The sequence below is a fragment of the Carassius carassius genome, chromosome 38 (genome assembly GCF_963082965.1).
Source record: "Carassius carassius chromosome 38, fCarCar2.1, whole genome shotgun sequence".
Taxonomy (NCBI): Eukaryota; Metazoa; Chordata; class Actinopteri; order Cypriniformes; family Cyprinidae; genus Carassius; species Carassius carassius.
The window spans coordinates 20,137,890-20,155,892 of NC_081792.1; the positions used below are offsets into that span (position 1 = coordinate 20,137,890).

General features: G+C 34.8%; 1 protein-coding gene across 4 annotated transcripts in view; it reads right to left on the reverse strand.

The window, feature by feature from the left end:
• LOC132119536 (IQ motif and SEC7 domain-containing protein 1-like) overlaps nucleotides 1-18,003 on the reverse strand; it is a 187,709-nt gene that overhangs the window by 31,268 nt on the left and 138,438 nt on the right. The window lies entirely within an intron of this gene.

The window sequence follows — 18,003 nt, forward strand, 5'->3', positions numbered from 1 at the left end:
CTTTATGAGACAATAAAAAAATACAAATAAATAAAATTGCTGTAGATATGAACACTGACTTATATGTTCTGGCACCCCTGGCAAAATGGTTCATTTTCTGTGCCAGTTGAGTATGTTCTAATAAAAGATAATAGCTTGACATAAACCGATCCCTGTAAAATTCAAGCACAGCAACATGAGATGAAAATGGTTAACGAACTCCTATAAAACGCGCATTTCGCTATAAATTCCATACCAGTTTACTTGAGTTACCTGCTGATGTGCTCTCAGGCAGCATTTGCAATTGCACAAATAGTGAAGCACATCTGGGAGCTGTCGAGAGTAACCTTTACAAGGGGCATTCAGCAGACGTGTAGGCCGTCCATGCATACCAATACAGATACGCCACACCAACACTCCTGCTCACTGCTTACACTGATCTAGAACCAGTTTCAAATCCTCTAGAAACATCACTAAAACCATGCAGAATCTTAAAAAACCATATGGTCTGTAAATGTGACATACATTAGATGTATGTTTATTTTACATGCCTCAACTTTACTCTAAATTCAACATTAGCGATGTTAAAATGCAGTGCATCTGTGGACCTTCTGCACCGAACAGCTCTGTAGCTCTGCTGAGAGGATTTAAACATGCTAAAATGTGTTTAACAGAACCGAGAGTACTACACGCTCAGCTGAAAAGCATAATCAAATTACCCAAAATATTCAATAAATTAACATCTGTGGAAATCTGTGGCCGCAGAATCTGTGTGGGCCTACTTATTAGTAATGCCTCTTTGCATTTATTAGCAATAATTTAGAGATTTATAGCGGAACACTGTCAAATTTGGCAGGCTAATAGCAAACAAACATAAAAAGGCATTTTAACACGATGCGCATGCTAACCAGGGTCAAAATGTTAACACAATAAGCTATAAAAGCTATCTTTTCCATTTTTTTCATCCTAACCATTGTGATGATGTGTCACTGGGTAGCCCCGCCCACAATCTCATTGACCCAGAATCTCTCTCCCAATAACTGAAACTTCAGATACGATTCTAAATGGTTAATCATTTCATTGTGAAGTGGAACAGCTTATTGTCTGGTAGACACTGTGTTACGTGCATCATAGTAGTACACTAATTTTAAAGGGTCATTGATAGATGGAGGCAGTGTAATACATTTCCCAAAGTAATTTTGGGATAGTTTTTAGTAGTCAACGAATTTGAGTGTAATTAAATGCACAACTTTTAAGACGGTTGACTGCAGATTGAAGTTTGGATTGAACCTCTTCCGTTCTAAACAAATATAACCTGGTAAGATCTCTGTGAAAGCTGATGTGTAAGAATTTCTTAGGCCTCAGGGTCAAATCGTGTCCATCCTAGAAACCTTTTAACTGTCTTTACAAGCTTGACTGAAGCTAGGCTCGGCTTTTTCTCACAAAGAAGCCACGGGAGTTTATATTTACACAACTGGGCGTAACACCCTTCTGAAGATAATCGGATGATTTCTCATCAGGCTTTTACAAGGTGGAAGAAAAGAAATATGCATTTCAAAATAATGAGAAGTCAATGAGTGGGAACATAATAATTATACGCTGTGTCCTCAAGGTATTAATAATACGATTTGTCATGACTCACAGCTAAAGAAAGAAGCAACGGAAAGAAAGGCAGCATAAACATAGCGTGAGCACAATATTTGAAGAGTGACATCTTATTAAATAATGCTTTTCTATAATTGTTGAGCTGGAGGGTCTGCAGAAAACTTGAGAGTGGAAAAAAATGACAAAATGTAATTTAACAGCATGAAATACAAACCATAGCATAAGAGAAGTATGAAAAGTCTTTTGAATGATAGTGTACTATATGTGTGTGTGTGTGTGTGTGTGTGTTTATATAAAATTCTAAAGGTTTATTTAGGCTGCATTTATTTGATAAAAATACAGTAAAAACCTAATTTTACCACAAATTAAATAATTAATTTAATTAAATAATGTTGTCTATTACAATATATTTTAAAATGCAAAGCTGATTTTACAGCAACCATTACTCAAACCATTCTCTCCATTGCCACCTCATGGCTTATAACAAATAAGCTAATCATTTAATAAGCCAATAATTTAATTATGGAAGAATCATTTTCTTTATAATAATTACATAGTTTTACACAATATTTAAATATATAATACACTAAAATATACAGTTGCCTTTACATTTCTAGGTTGTTGACAAAATATCCAGGCCTGCATGTGTTGGAAACTTCTAATCTCCAGTAACTATAACCTCTTTATGTGGCAAGTAATTGTGGAGTTTCTTGGGAATAGTGTGTCAGGGATCTTACGATAAGCTGGGATGATGTGGCCTGTCAGAGCTGATGTTACCAACCAGCCACAGAACTGCTTCTGTCTGTCCCTCCCTTCCCTCAAGCTGCCTAGAGTCTGCTTCTCTAACTTCACTTGTAAAGTCACACAAGCTGGAACAGGCAAACACACACGCACAAACACACCCTACAGTCAAACATCTGCAGTGCTCACACTGCAACTCTGTCCACACCTCATTCCAGAAAGCAGCTTTCGGTTTCGTGCTCTTAAACGGTGATGTGTTTCCATGGGACACACAGAGGCCATTGCTTTAAAACCCACTTTTGAAATTTTTCAGAGTTTGGCACAAATTAAATGCCTTGATGTCTTTGATATCCAAGGAGAACTGAGCGGACATGTGTAATTTAGAAACTAGTAGTGTTGTTTTTGGTTAGTATCTTTCAATTATTTGTATTCTGTCTAGGGAAGTGAATCCTTTATTATTGCAGCTCTGAGAGGAAGTAGGGTCACTTCCAAAGGTCATTCAACCCATTCTACTGTTTTCAAAGACTTAGCCAATGATGCAGTTCTAGTGAAATGTCACTCTCTTTTAAAGATCGAGGCTTCCTCCATATGCCTTCACTTTTGCTTTTTGTTGAAAGTAGGGTTGCACAATATTGGAAAAAAAACTCACATTGCGATATTTTGTTTTTCTTTGATATATATTTTGAATGAATAACAAATGAATAACCAGATGACTTGAATAGCTCTATTAAAAAAATAAAATAAAATAATAATAATATAATAATAATTCAGTGATCGGGGTGATTTTGTAGACGAGTAAATCAGCATAGGAAATAAATTACAAGCACAGACAAATATAATAGAACAAAGATATACATTGAATACATTGAACATGCTTTGTATTTTTAAGGCAAGTCTTACAGTATTCAGGTACAGAAATTAAAAGGGAAATTCTTTTCCCTTGGATTCCTGAGAATTATTTTTTTTTTTCGGTAGATCCAGCAGACTCAGCTAATAGAAGCCAAGCAGCAATTATCGCAGAGCCTGCTGCAGATTGACTGAACACACTGCAACAAATTACAAACAAACTTGACATCATCTATAAACATAGGGCTTCGCAACATAACTAAAAAATATTTAAGGGCTGTTTACTTGGAGTGGATGGCAACAATCAATCTGCAGCATCCAAACAGTGTGCTGTTGTTCAGACTCTAGAGATCACTATCAAGATTTTTGTTTTTGTACTAAAATAGAAGGGCGACATGCATAACAGTTCTGCTAAAATTGTTATGTAAACCAAACAAACTATTTTCCAACAGCAATCATCTACAGCTTGTGATTAACATGGCATGTTTTGCATGGATATGGAGAGTGAATCACTACACCAGAGCTGACCAGACAGGTGCTTTAATAAGCACAAAAGCAAAAATAGATCCTACCACTGAGCCTCCAAAAGCAGAAACACTTTGTGGGGAATTCATTTAACAGCTGCATTACTTTTGTGAGCTATGTTACAGTGCTTTTCACTAACCACCCACAATTCACTCTGGCTGGATTCTGAATACACTAATTAAGTATTTACATCAAGTCTGATTTACATCAAGAATAAGAGACTTCTTCCTTTCTCTACTTCATTAGGAGTTAGGTATCCTGAAATATTTGAGAACACTGTAGAATGCAGGACTTAAAAGATTTCTACTTGCCCTGCCAATGTTTTTCCTGGTCCCAACACAAATATGTTATTTTCCTGGTCCCAACACATATTATATGTTAATAAATTTAATTTAATAAAAATGTAAATGTTATACGGAATATACTTAAAATTATCATTTTAAAATTGATTAATATTTATTTTTAAATAATATACAAATATTGATTAATATACTATTATCTTTTTACATCAAAAGAAAGAAACATTTGGAAGAAAAAGTGCAATAGCACAACATTCAAACCATTTTTACGGATGAAGCTTGATGAGTTTAGGGACAAATCACTCGTAACCATTCCACAGTTTCCAGCAGCTCAACAGCAGTTTTTTTTTCTAATGAGAAATGTTTCTCGGAACACCACATCAGCATATTAAAATGATGTCTGAAGGATCATGTGACACTGAAGACTACAGTAATGATGCTGAAAATTCAGTTTTGCCATCACATGAATAAACTACATTCTAAAATATATTCAAATAGAAAAGTTAATATATTAATATTTTTTTTATTAATAATTAATATAATTAATTGTAATAATATTTCACAATATTACTGTTTTTACTGCATTTCTGATCAAATAATGGAAGCTTTAGTGAGCATAAGAGATTTATTTCAAAAACATAATAATAATTTAAAAGAATTACCCTAAACTTTAAACAGGACCATATATATAAGGATGGGCAGGCTGTCCTTATGTTTTATTGTATTTGTGTCTAGTTTAAACCCTCAGGCAAGTTTCTACCTTAGCTGTTTTATAAAGAATCAATAAGAAATCAAAAGATCAAATTCGTCCAGTTCTTCATCTTCATTCATGGTTAATATACAATACCTGGAGTCTTATTCCCTATGCTCGGTCCTCAGAGGCTCCTGGCATCACACAGTGACACAGCAGATTTGGATGAGAAGGTAGGCTATATCCCTGCTTCATACTGCATCAGCCTAGCTTTGAAAAATTTCATGGCCAATCACTAAACCTTATGTCCTGAATACTAATTTAAAGACAAGTCTTGCAGTAACTCAAACACAGGACAAATTTGGGTGCACCAAACACTCCTCTGGCCCTATGAAATGCAATCATAATCAAATATTTAACATTGATTTAGAGCTAAGAGGAAAGAACTGGTTTGATATCTCATCTGCTGACAGAGGACAGAGCTGAATCTTAATTAGCTTGACCTCAATTTTCAAAGTTATTTATATATTTAAGGCAGTTATTTAAAAGTACCAAGACAGCCGGGGTGTCAGCCATCACAAGGTGCCAAAAATGCATTCATTTAAATAATATCTGCACAATGCAAATTGCATAGCAGCTGTGTAAAAAATATGTAAAGCTTTGAGACCTTTTCATGAAAAAAAAAATTAGTTTCAGCCATTCTCGTCCATTTTTATAAAGTTATTATATGCCACCCACAGCGCTTTAGGATTACCACTAGCTTTCCATATGATGTTTAACTTCATAATGGCTGCTGACATATGTGATATGGTTTTATCTGTGGATCAGCGATCATATTCTGGAATAACACTGCCCCGTTTCCGAGAATCACGTCAGCCAACCTGAAACCAACACACCCAATCTGATAGCGACCATCACTGTCACATTCCCACATCGACATCACACGCCAAACACACCAGTGATCCCCTAGACAGAGCTGGAGCTGTTTGACAGAAATAGACTTGTTTTGTTATGGCCCTGTGAATCCCTTGAGGAAAGAAGCCATAATAAATGCAAGATTGCACATGGGAGACTCAAACCCCAATGTCAAACTCACCAACACATCAGTGCCCAGAGAGATCTTTCAGACCACATGACTGTCGGGATGTGTTCGGCCCAACAGCGCAGGGACCATTAGTATCATGCCATCATTGTGCTGTGTGACTTGTCCTTGTTTTCTAGTAGATATGTGCTGTGCGACAGCAGCGAAGACAACTGTGTAACCCTAGGAAGAGATCTGAAATATTCTTGATGAGTCATGCAGGGTTGGATGACTATACAAATGCACAGCTGTTATTAATGTCACAGAAGAACTGACGTATTTTGGGCTTGATCTGTAGGTACAAATATAGCATAGATTTTAAAGGGATAGTTCACACCAAAATTCAAATTCAGATATTAATTACTCATCTTTATCGATTGCTAATCTGTATGACTTAATATCTTCCGTGCAACATTTAGAATTTTTTTTTAAACTTTTGTCTATACAATGAAAATCAAAGAAGTCCTAAACAAAACCAAATTTTTCTTTTGTGTCATGTTGGGTTTTGGAATTTCATTCTGTAAATAAAGACATAATTAACATTTTGGGGTGAAATATCCCATTAAGTCCCTTAAATTCGAGCCAATATAAATTATTTAAAGCTTACATATTAAAACTGTTATCAATATTAATATTAACATATTCTTTATGTTATGGCCAGTAACCTAAAAGAACAATCAATTAATTTAAAATGTACAAGTGATTTTATGCATCATTATAAAGTATAATATATATATATATATATATATATATATATATATATATTATACTTTATAATGATGCATAAAATCACTTGTACATTTTAAATTAATTGATTCATTTCATTTTCAATTTCAATGGAGAAAAAAAAAAAAAAAAAAAAAAAAAAAAAAAAAAATATATATATATATATATATATATATATATATTTTTTTTTTTTTTTTTTTTTTTTTTAATTTTTTTTATTTCTCCATCTAAAAATATAGAAAATGAACAAGTAAAATTAAACATCCGACGTGATACAATAAACAAACAAACAAAAATCTCTAATAACAATAGATATCGAATAGACATATGGGGCATCCCAACTATATAATATATGAAAGCACAGCATATGTTTATGTTAAAAAATATGAATTGTTCTACCCACATGTTCACATATTCCAAGTATGTGATTAAACTTAGAATCTAATTAAATCAACAGATCCAAAGATAGTTTAGCTGACACTCATATGAGTGCAAAAACATCAGCAGCACTGATGAATATCACTGAATTCATAACCACAAAGAATGATTATTGCTGCATTATCTGATACCAAGCAGCTTAATATTGCATAATCCTCCCCCAAACAAAAAAATCCACCTCCCAAGGATGCCACAAGAGCCAAAACATTCCCTGGATCAGCACCAGAATACACTGGGGGCACAGTAGAAGCAGAAAAAAACAGGCTGACCTCAGGATCTGAAAAGATAAAATGAGTCTTGCTATACATAAATATAAAATGGTAAGGAACGTCTAGCACAAGGATGTAATTTTTCCATTTACTCTTGCATTTAATTTCTTTAATGGTTTTTGGGAAGCCAATCTATGTTAAATGTGTTTGCGTCAGTTGTTTCTGCTTCTTAATGAATGAACATAATAAACAAGCTCCGAGATCAATGCTAGCCACCCTACAGATCACTGTGCTCCATCAGCAAAGTTAAGGAAAGAAATGTAAAGTCAAACTCTGGAGGTCATCAGAGATTTCAGACATCTGAAAGGGAAGACTCTCGGAGGTCTGCCCTTAACTTAAGCTGCAGAGAATAAACTCAGTTGCCCCTTAGCATGAAAAGCCTGCATTGTTGCAGTGGATGGAGCTCCTCTCACCCAGCGTGACAATGCACTCCACTGGGCCATCTGCCTCCCTCCTTTCCCCCAGCCTAATGTCCCTCAAACACCCTCTCGTTTTCTCTGTCTCTCTACGTCATTTTCTCTCTATGCTCCTCTCAACCCCTCCCCCTGCTCTCCTCCCTCCCTCGCCCTCTCTGTCTTTCTCCCCCGTTGTGTTTTCTGTTGAAAGTGGCGTTTCGATGCTCTTGCCTCATCCAAAGAGGCTGTGTCCCGGTTTTCTGGTTTAACCATGCTGCAAGGTCACAGATTTTATTTTATTTACAGCTTTGCCATAAAACCAAATTCTCCTACTTTCATAGTATGTACTGAATTCGATGAAGAACATCTCATCCATGTATGAAGTACGTTCTGTAGGCATGCAGTTGCGTATAAAGCATTTCCGTATATTTTTCATTCAACCTGCGAATTACTAACAATAACCACACAAATAATTCTCTTCCGTTTTCAAGCCCAATTTAACCACAAAGAACCTTTTAGCACCTGTAAGGGGCCACTGATACTAAATAAAAACACCATGTAATGCGTGCGACGAAAGATGAGAGTGTTGTAACAATCAAAAGTCCACATAGTGTGTGTTTAAATAGAAAACACTGAAAAATAGCGGCACAATCAAATGAAAACAAAAACACACGTTAGTAACACGTTACCCCCCGGAGCAGTTCTCTGCTATTCTTGAATTTGTTTCTCAAATGTGTTGCTTTCTCAAATTCCCCAATTCTGGTTAAACTTAGAACTTGCTGCTGTTATTCTTAAATTTTGATTTGATACTGTTTTATTACATACTCTGAGCTAAATCCCACTCGTGGCTATCTGCTGTTTATATGTGGATCACGGTGAATAAGAGTTGCTAACTTACTGTTGTGCCTTCAGACGGCAGCTGGCATGAAGCGGCATCAATCTCCTGTACACGTTCCTGAAAAGCAAATGTCTCAAAGCTGACCTCGGCTCACATCACCAAGAGATCCGAACTGCAGAGGCACCCGAACGAGTGCCAGGACCTCAAGTTTTGTGTACGTGCTAATCTAAGCGCAATACAATCGCTCTTTGACTGTGTAGGAAGGATTTAACTTTAATGGGATTGCAAACTGAATCCGGCAGGTGGTGTCCATGATTAGCTCATGTTCGGCTTTTGCCTTTAAAAACGGCAGAGCCTTGCACAACAAACACACAGAGGCTCAGACATCTGTGGCCCTTTGGTCAAGTGGGGCCTCATGGCCCACTTGACCAAACTTGTGACTAAAGTGAACGAAACAGTCCTTGGATAATTGCCTATTAAAGATTCCTTCAAAAGCAAAATGACTGCTGCAAACTACTATTAAGTGAGTAATCATTGGTGTGTCTGCTGTAACTGATCTAAGTGGACAGCTGCCAAACTCTGCTAGGGTCTTAGTTTTAGATGCAAACTGGTCACTCTCTGTGTATATATATATATATATATATATATATATATATATATATATATATATATCAACATATATAACATCAACACTCACCAAATTTAGTTTAAAAATAATAATAATAATAAACTGAAATAAGAATATTACTTTGTAATGTGTTGACAGCACTTTTTTTTAGTCAAGAAAATTAACAAAAGCTGCATATAGTTTTTTTGTGCCCGATATGCTGTCTTTAGTAAACAGTAAATATTTTCTAGAAAATATTTAGATAATTTCCTTTTACAATTTTAGCACAATTGCAATACAATAAAAAAAAAATGTCTAAAGTATATTATTAGAATGTTCACTGTAAATCAACTGCATTTGTGATTTTATCGTATTAATGGAGAAAAAAAAAATGTCCTTATTGGGTAAAAGACTCTCCTGGGTCAATTATACATTTCACAATCACAATTCACAATCCTTTTTCTGTGTTATCTCTCACATCTGACCACTTGGGACTGCATCGACTCAAACACACCGCCTGGCCATTAATATGTGTGCTGAGCAGTGTTGGGGAGTAACTAGTTACATGTAACGGCGTTACGTAATTTAATTACAAAATAAATGTAACAGTAATCAGTTACAGTTACTAAGAAAAAATGAGTAATTAAATTACAGTTACTTATGAAAATTGTAACGATTACAAAGAGGATTACATTTGAATATTTACACACATCCACATACAGCTTATACTTTCCCAAATTGCACTAAGACATATGGCCCATAATCTCCGAGACGCGGAAAACACATTCGTAGAATCCAGTCATAAAAATGGAATTCAGCCTATAATGACGCAATATGCCACATTTTGGACGAATAATTCAAAAGTAGGTCAGTACACTTGAATCAAAACCCGATATGGACTGATGTCTGTGAATATTAAACCGCAAAAAGACTGAATATGAATCCTGCACGTTCTGCGTGTCTGTGGAAATCAGGCGCTGACTGGACATTGGGAGAACTGGGACTATTCCCGGTGGCCTGGCAGACGATTTGGCCTTCTACTTTAATATTGTTATCGTATAATTGCAGGCCGAATATACTAAAGCGATTATTTCCGAATCCGCCATTCGATAATTAAATCTCTAATAAATCATGAATCGGTTAGTCGTGACTGGCAATGGTTGGGCTCGCGCGCTCTCCGCGCCTCCGCCGAACGGTTTGGATCAGACTCCGAGTAATCAATGCGAGAGAGAGACCGGAGTGAACTGTGTAAGCGCACAGCTGGAGCAGAGAAGCGACACTTCTGTTCAGGGTTTCAGGTGCAGGTCAGTTTCATCTGTAAATATGCTAATGTAGTTTTGTCTTTGTTTACTTAGTCAAGCAGCAGCACACTGCTCGCAATCACTCAAAATACTGTATAAACGACGTCATTATTATCTTTTGTAATGTTACAGTAGTAAGTTAGCAGACAAATCATCATATTTTATCATAGGTTTAGGGGGAGCTAGTGGATACAAAAACACAACCCTTAGGAAAATTAATATAGTCTATGGTATGGCACTAACCGTGGTTTAATTATGGAATTTGTAGTAAAAATAAATACAAGTGGTAATTCATTTGCCAAAAAAACAAAATTGCACTTACAAAACATGGTAAAAGTCAAATAAAAATCTTCAGTATTAAAGTCATGAGAGAGATGGATGGATAATGGAAGTGAAGGTGCAGTTCAAGGAGAGAACTCTTAACTACGTTGCAAGTCCCCCAACCTAAGGATTCAAATCTTTTTGATGTCAGGTCCAAAAAAAAAAAAAAGGGTTGTCCATGTTTCAGAATGGGTTGTGGGTGTATGAGTGTGAGATTTCCCAGCCTATTTTTTTCCCCAGTCCGCCCCTCATGGAAATTAATCTCTAGAACAGTCACTTCATGAGCATTTTTTACTTATTTTGAGAAACTATCATCATATCATATACAAAGAGACAGCAGTGTTTCAAAAAGACACCAATGTTTCAGGAGTTTAGTACACAAAATAGTACACATGCTTATTAGATAACCGTATTTGAGTTGATGTATATGCTTTTATTTTTTTATTAACTATTTTTCTCCAAACCATTGTTAGATGCAGTTAGATGCCTGTAGTTATGCAAAGATTTGGTTTCAAAAACAGTATCTATAAACTATTTATTTTGATTTTAAATCTGCTTTGAACTTCAGATCAATCTCTAAGTAAAAGGCAGTACTAAAGTCTGATTGTGTGGTGGATGTGTTCAAATGTGATCATCTTAATTCAGGTGATGAAGGATGGTGAAAGTCTGACAGTATTGAGCACTACTGTAAGGTTAAACCTGCATGGTGTAAAATGGTTGAAGATGATTAACAGTTGCAAATTAACATTCATTAGAAATTTATAAAAGTAATCAAAATGTACTCAAAAGTAATTAGTTACATTACTTTATTAAAGTAATTAAAAAAGTTACACTACTATTACATTTTAAATAGGGTAACTTGTAATCTGTAACCTATTACATTTCCAAAGTAACCTTCCCAACACTGGTGCTGAGCTATAATACAGGATGACCATAATAGCCTCAGCCTGCATAGCCTGAGTCTTCAGCGGAAAAGGAAAACATTTAATGTATTTTTTTAATAGATCAGTTTTCACTTTGGAATAACAAGGAGCACAGTTCACAATAACACCAGGAACACGAATTAAGAAATACATAATGGATTTTTATTTCACGTTGACCTTAATGAGGTGGAGAGCACAAAGGGCCAGTTCCTGACCAGAGGTTTATGGCGTTGTGTTAGTAAAAGTTTAGACAGAAAGAGGGAACACTAATAAGTGTAAAGAGGCTAGTCACCGAGGACCTTAATCTGCTGAAAGCTGGACAGATTATGACATCATCAAAAACGTCCAATCCTTTGCCTGAATCCTATTGATTCAGACCACAGTACAAAACACCTACAGTTACACAGCAAAAAAAAGTATAGTAATAACACCATAAACTATTTTTACTGACGAAAATCTAGATGTTAATGCAATCATCTTTGCAGCACACAAGGGACAAAGAAAATCACTCAAGGAGCCATTGGTTCCTACAGAAAACAAAAACAGGCAGCAAATTATTTCTAAGTGCCCCAGATACATGTGTTTTATTTTTTTAATCGCCTTAGCATCAGTCATAATGCCATGTGTTTATGTCTCCCCTCCTTTTATAACATCAGCATTTAAATCCATCTTGTAGATGTCCTGGGAACTAAGGTTTACTTAAAGCTGGAACTAAGTCTTTTCCAACTTGAGAACATACAGACACAAAGAATTGTTTAATACACAGAATCTGTACCAATATCATTGACCATAATCATGTCAGCATTACTTGGCTACTGCATTGCGGCTTCTACTCTTCTCCTCAATGCATCCTATAAATGCTGTCATGTCTTGCACACATCCAGTCTGTTTTTCTCCATTAGAAAATGAAATTAGATAGGTGGTGTTGAATTGGGCCTTTAGTTCCTTGAATTCTTTCTTATCACGTAGACAACAGGTTAAGTATAAATATAAATGCAAAATGCTGTTCTTTATAGTTATTTATTTTTAAGCTGACTAATGAGAATATGGATCCACCATAAAGCAAAAAGAAGACGACGCCTCACACACCTGTTGCTGAGAAAGCGCACAACAAGGAAGCTCTCAGGAGAGTTCTAAGAGTTCAGACGTAAAAGGTAAAAAACTATATCAATTCTGTTCAGTTTCTTGCACAGACTGATCATTTTGTGTCTTTACACATCAATATATCGTCACGAGCCACATGGTTTAATTTGGTTTCGTTTGTGTATGTTTTTTTTGTTTTATTGTATGTTTTAGACGTGATTCCCATCCACTTACATTTTAAGACTGACGGACTGCAACAGTTTGAGCTAAAAATCTTGGTTTGTGTTCTACTGAAGAAACAAAGTCATCTACATCCCGGTTGCACTGGGTGTATGCAGATAAACGTCATTTTTTTTTTGGGTGGGGGGTGAACTATCCCCATAATGTCCACCCAGCTGACTACCTGCTGTAGTTTGTTCAAGTTGTGCACAAAATAGACACTGCTTTTCTGCACTTTTACTTTGCACGTCTCCATCATTTTCGATTTCTCTCATGCTGCACAACTAGAACCAGTGGCGATCTCAGCAAAAATTTAACTTGCAAATTAATATTTTTAGTCGCAAATGCAACCGTTTTAGTCTCAGTCACAAATACTGTTCGCCTAAGGTCTGTGTTTTCTTTGAGCACCAAACTCAAAGAACATTAAACTGTATGCTACTGGCTCCCTCAGTTAAGCTGAATGTTCAGGGAGAACCTTGAGGCAATGCTGCACTTGCTTGTTCAAAAATACACGGCTACACATAGACCTTTTGGCTTTTCAAACAGAATAACTACATTTTATGATAATCTGCAACCTTTCTTTATTGTTTTGTATTTTATTTTTTCACATTTTGGTAACAGAATTGTAAAAATTCAAATATGGATATAGAAAATGCTCATTTGAAATTAACAGAAAAAATGCCTCATACAATATTTAAGCCAAACCCACAAATTGTATTTTATTTTATTTCAAATTTTGATAACAGGTTTGTAAAAATGCTAATACGAACAAACAAAACAAAAAATAAACTACTCATGTAATATTTATGCCAAACCTGCAACCTTTTTATTTAATTTTATTTTAAATGTTGATAGTGGTTGTAAAAATGCAAATATGAAAATGCTATATATAAAATGAACAGAAAATAATTGACTCAAATTATTATTTAATTTGACCTTCTGAAGTTGATGATCAACATTTTTAAGAAAAACAAAAGTCAATTTTCATATATATATATATATATATATATATATACATATACACTTTTCTGCTGATGAGCTTGGATAAATTCATGAAACTTGAACTTATGTTTCAGTAAATGAGAAAGTATATTTAATTTCCTAGGAAAGGAAAGATGCTGTGTTGAGTGGTTGGAACGCCTCATCCTGTGTTTTACCTTGTCGGATGTCACGACCCCGGTGTGAACGGGAGGAGTGTAACAGTGTTTGTGCAACGCTCAGTTTGTGAATTCACTTACTCGAAGGGCAGGAGGAGTTGTGTGTGAGCGTCTGCGAGTGAGTCATGGATGGCCAAGCAGCCATAGATGGATAGTTTTTATATTCCTCAGCATCTATTTGGCACTTTACTGCAGACGCAGGCAAGTGAACTGACATAACAATCCATTCTAGCAATACTGAGCTCACAAAGCTACTCTGGAAATATGCAGTGGAGAGGGAATTGACATCATTGACTTGTCACATTTTATTACCAGAATGCCACACTCACTTCCATATCAGCCTGTAGGGGGAGCCATCGTACAATCTACATGTCTGATGATGACAATGGGAATATCACATCATCATTCTCTGTATTTAGAGAATCTATGTAAAGACAGAAATCATTTCGGAAACAGAAAACCATTACTGACTAGATGATCGCTAATGAACATATGCAAATCCACTGGACATTATAATTAATAAAACATTCAAATTGTCTTGTCATGAGTCTGTGCACAGGGAGATTTTTAAAAAGAAGCTGTAATGTATATGAACGTCATAGATCTTCTGAGATGAATTGGCGCGTTCCAGTGGCATTACCCCTGCAGCCAATTAACACAAGCTAGGAGAGCCTATACTTGACTGTGATTGGCTGAGAGCACTCAGGGGATCTCATTACAGCATGGTAGTGCAACTTCTCACTGGCACAGCCTCTGACAGCAGTTTGATCAGTGGCTCAAAGAGCTTCAGCATAGACAATCACAACTCCAGTATTCTTTTTCAACCAAAGTGTCATAGTTCTTCATATTCTATACTTTTTTATATGCAAAAACGAATAGTAAGGTAATGCAATTGGATTTATGATTTTCATTTGGATGATAAACTGACACTAAAGAAAGGGCCCCTTAGTAATTCTTTATAATTTGATTTTAAAGTCTGATATTTCTAATAAGACTTTGAAAAATATATATTTGGAAATATAACTATTGTAGCTTCAGAGAATATATGCAAAAGAATAATATAATAAAATAAAATAATGTGTAATTTTTGATTATATCAGGCTTTTATGGTTTTACTGACTACAACAACAACAACAAAAAATAATTGCATTTATAATCTTTAAAGAAATTGAGTTTATTTAGTTTGTTCATACAGGAACATATTATATAATATTATAGGAACATATTATAATAATTAATATTAATATAACAAAACAATTTTTTCTTTTCTTTTTTTTGTTTATACAAGAACCATTTAATTTTATTTTTTATTCATACAGGAATCATTTAAATATATTATTAATATTAAAACATTCATAATATTATAACAATTATAATAAATAAATAAATAAATAAATAAATAATTTATTATAATTTCGATATTAATTTATAAATTACATGTTGATTTAAAAAATAGACAGACAGACACAGACAGAGATAGATATATATATATATATAACTAAAAATATTTTAAATCTTTTGAAAAACTATCAATCTTTTGCATCTTTTTTTTCATATATTGCTTAAATACTGACATCAAAGTGAAAAACAAACTTCTGCAAATGATTCTTTGAAATTTCAGCATTGCCAGGCTCAACACAGAAAGCCTGTGGAGTGATGTCATGGTAATGACATTCCAGTGAAAGAGGCTGGGGTGCTGTTTGAGGGTCCGGCTGATTTACGTACATGCTTTCTGTGAAATAGGGTTGGAAAAAAAGAAGCACTGTACGCATAAAACACATACTGTATAAACACACAAGACAGATAGACGCTCGCATTAGTGAAGAACACTCCTAAAAAATACAAAATAAAGGATCCAGAAGGCCAGTCTATTATCACAGAGCCGAAAAGATCCATGTATGTGTGCAGAATGAGGAGCTTTATTAGTCAGAAAGATATTTAAAGCGCTATAATTCAAACAGAACAAAACTTGGTAAACAAAGCAATTACCTCAACTTCAGCTACAGGCTACAGCCTGGAGAAGATCCAATGTCTGCAACTATATAGTGTGTGTGTGTGTGTTTACAGCATGCCTTGCAGTGAGAACTGGATTTAATGATTGTTTACAGGCCGCATTGACGTATGTTTCACATATACACAGATGTCAGAGTGGTAACTGCCTCTTCACTGTGTGTTCACATGCCTCGACTAATTTAAAGGGAAGCCAGCACTTGTGTGCATCCTGCTGGGATGCTCGCTATAGTGGAATTGGGGAAGAGTGACGTCTGTACTGTATATCAGGATACTCTCTGATGCCATATGGGGATGGTGCTCAAGGACTGAGTGTGCTTTAAAAAAAGTCTTTGTGCACATTTAAAGGGACAGTTGTTCATCCAAAATTTAAAATTCTGCTGTCATTCAAAGTTATTTTTATCTAAGGAACTAAGGTCCATCATGTTCAAGGGCTGTGAAGCTCCAAAAAGGATCAAAGATATTTCACAAGAACCATAAAAATAGTCTGTAAAATAGTCTTTGCTATATATGAATTAGGGCTTCAAAAAAACTATAATTAACAAGTCACATGAACTAGCTTTATGATACTTTCATGGTGCTATTTTGGTGTCCTTTGTTCTTTTTTGGAGATTGACAGCTCATAGTCACAATAAATGTGAACTCCTCCTTTGGTGCTCCACAGAAAAAAAAGAAGAAAAAAAAACACCCCAGGGCAAGGATATTTATATATATTATGCACCAGTGGGTAAAGTTACAGATTTTGCCTCTTCATTTCAGAACACCACCTCACACCACTGAAATTTTTCATGAATGATGGTGTCTAGGAGCAAAGAATTTGGCAAAAAACACCTCTGAGACTCTTACACCCACTGATATCTCCCTATGCTTGCCTTTTCCATTACAAACCATTATCACTCCACTTGAATGAATAATCTGCAATGAATTTCTAATGTCCCATTTCTGTGTGACAGTATCGCACCATTTATCATTAACAGTGTCTAGTGAAGCTGGCATGGACTGCTAGGTGATACCGCTATATGGAAATGGATTAAGTTAAATGGACAAGCAGAGGACGGATGGGCCAGTAAACAATGCATGAGCACACATACATCACCTGGGACTCTTTCCTCTGTCGGCCCATTAAAAACAGCTCAGAAGCACAAACTGTTTTGCATTATGGACAAAATTGACAGATTGACAGAGGATCACTTATTGGGAAAAAGCTGCCATTTTATTACCAGAATCAGCAGAAGATCACCACCTGCCTCCTTTCAGCATACCGTTTTTTAAATTTTTTTAATTGACCTCAAAAAAAGATTTTTACTTTATTTTACATACAATAATATAAAAATTATGTTTGACTATTTATTTATTATTTATTTGTTGTCGGTGATAACCAATAACCCCAATATTATAATTATGTAGTATTTTGTCTTAATAAATTAGAAATAAATGATCACAAAAGTATATATAAAAAAACTTGAAATTATAGTAGAATAAAAAGAAAATAAATTATAAATTGCTATGCCTGATAACTGATAATTGTCAATATTAAAATTGAATAGTACTTTGTGTAAATAAATTAGAAATAAAACAAAAATATATGCATATAAAACACAATAAAACAATAGATTATGGCTGATAATTATATATTAATCTATTATATAGAATTTTGTTTAAATAATAAAAAAATAAACTACAACTAATAAAAATTATAATATTAAAAAAACTACAATCAATCATTTTAAAACGTCAATATAGGCATCACATCATTATTATGTGGAGTGTTAAAAACAGATATTCATTTTGAGATTTGCTAAAGCTACTAAAGTTTTAAAGATGGACTTTAACTTAGCATTAGATTATGGAGAAGGTAATCTAAATGCAAAAACAGTCAAATTTCTGACATTGACTGACATGATAAATTAAACAATCTCTAATATCAGCAGATAACGGATATGGTAGCA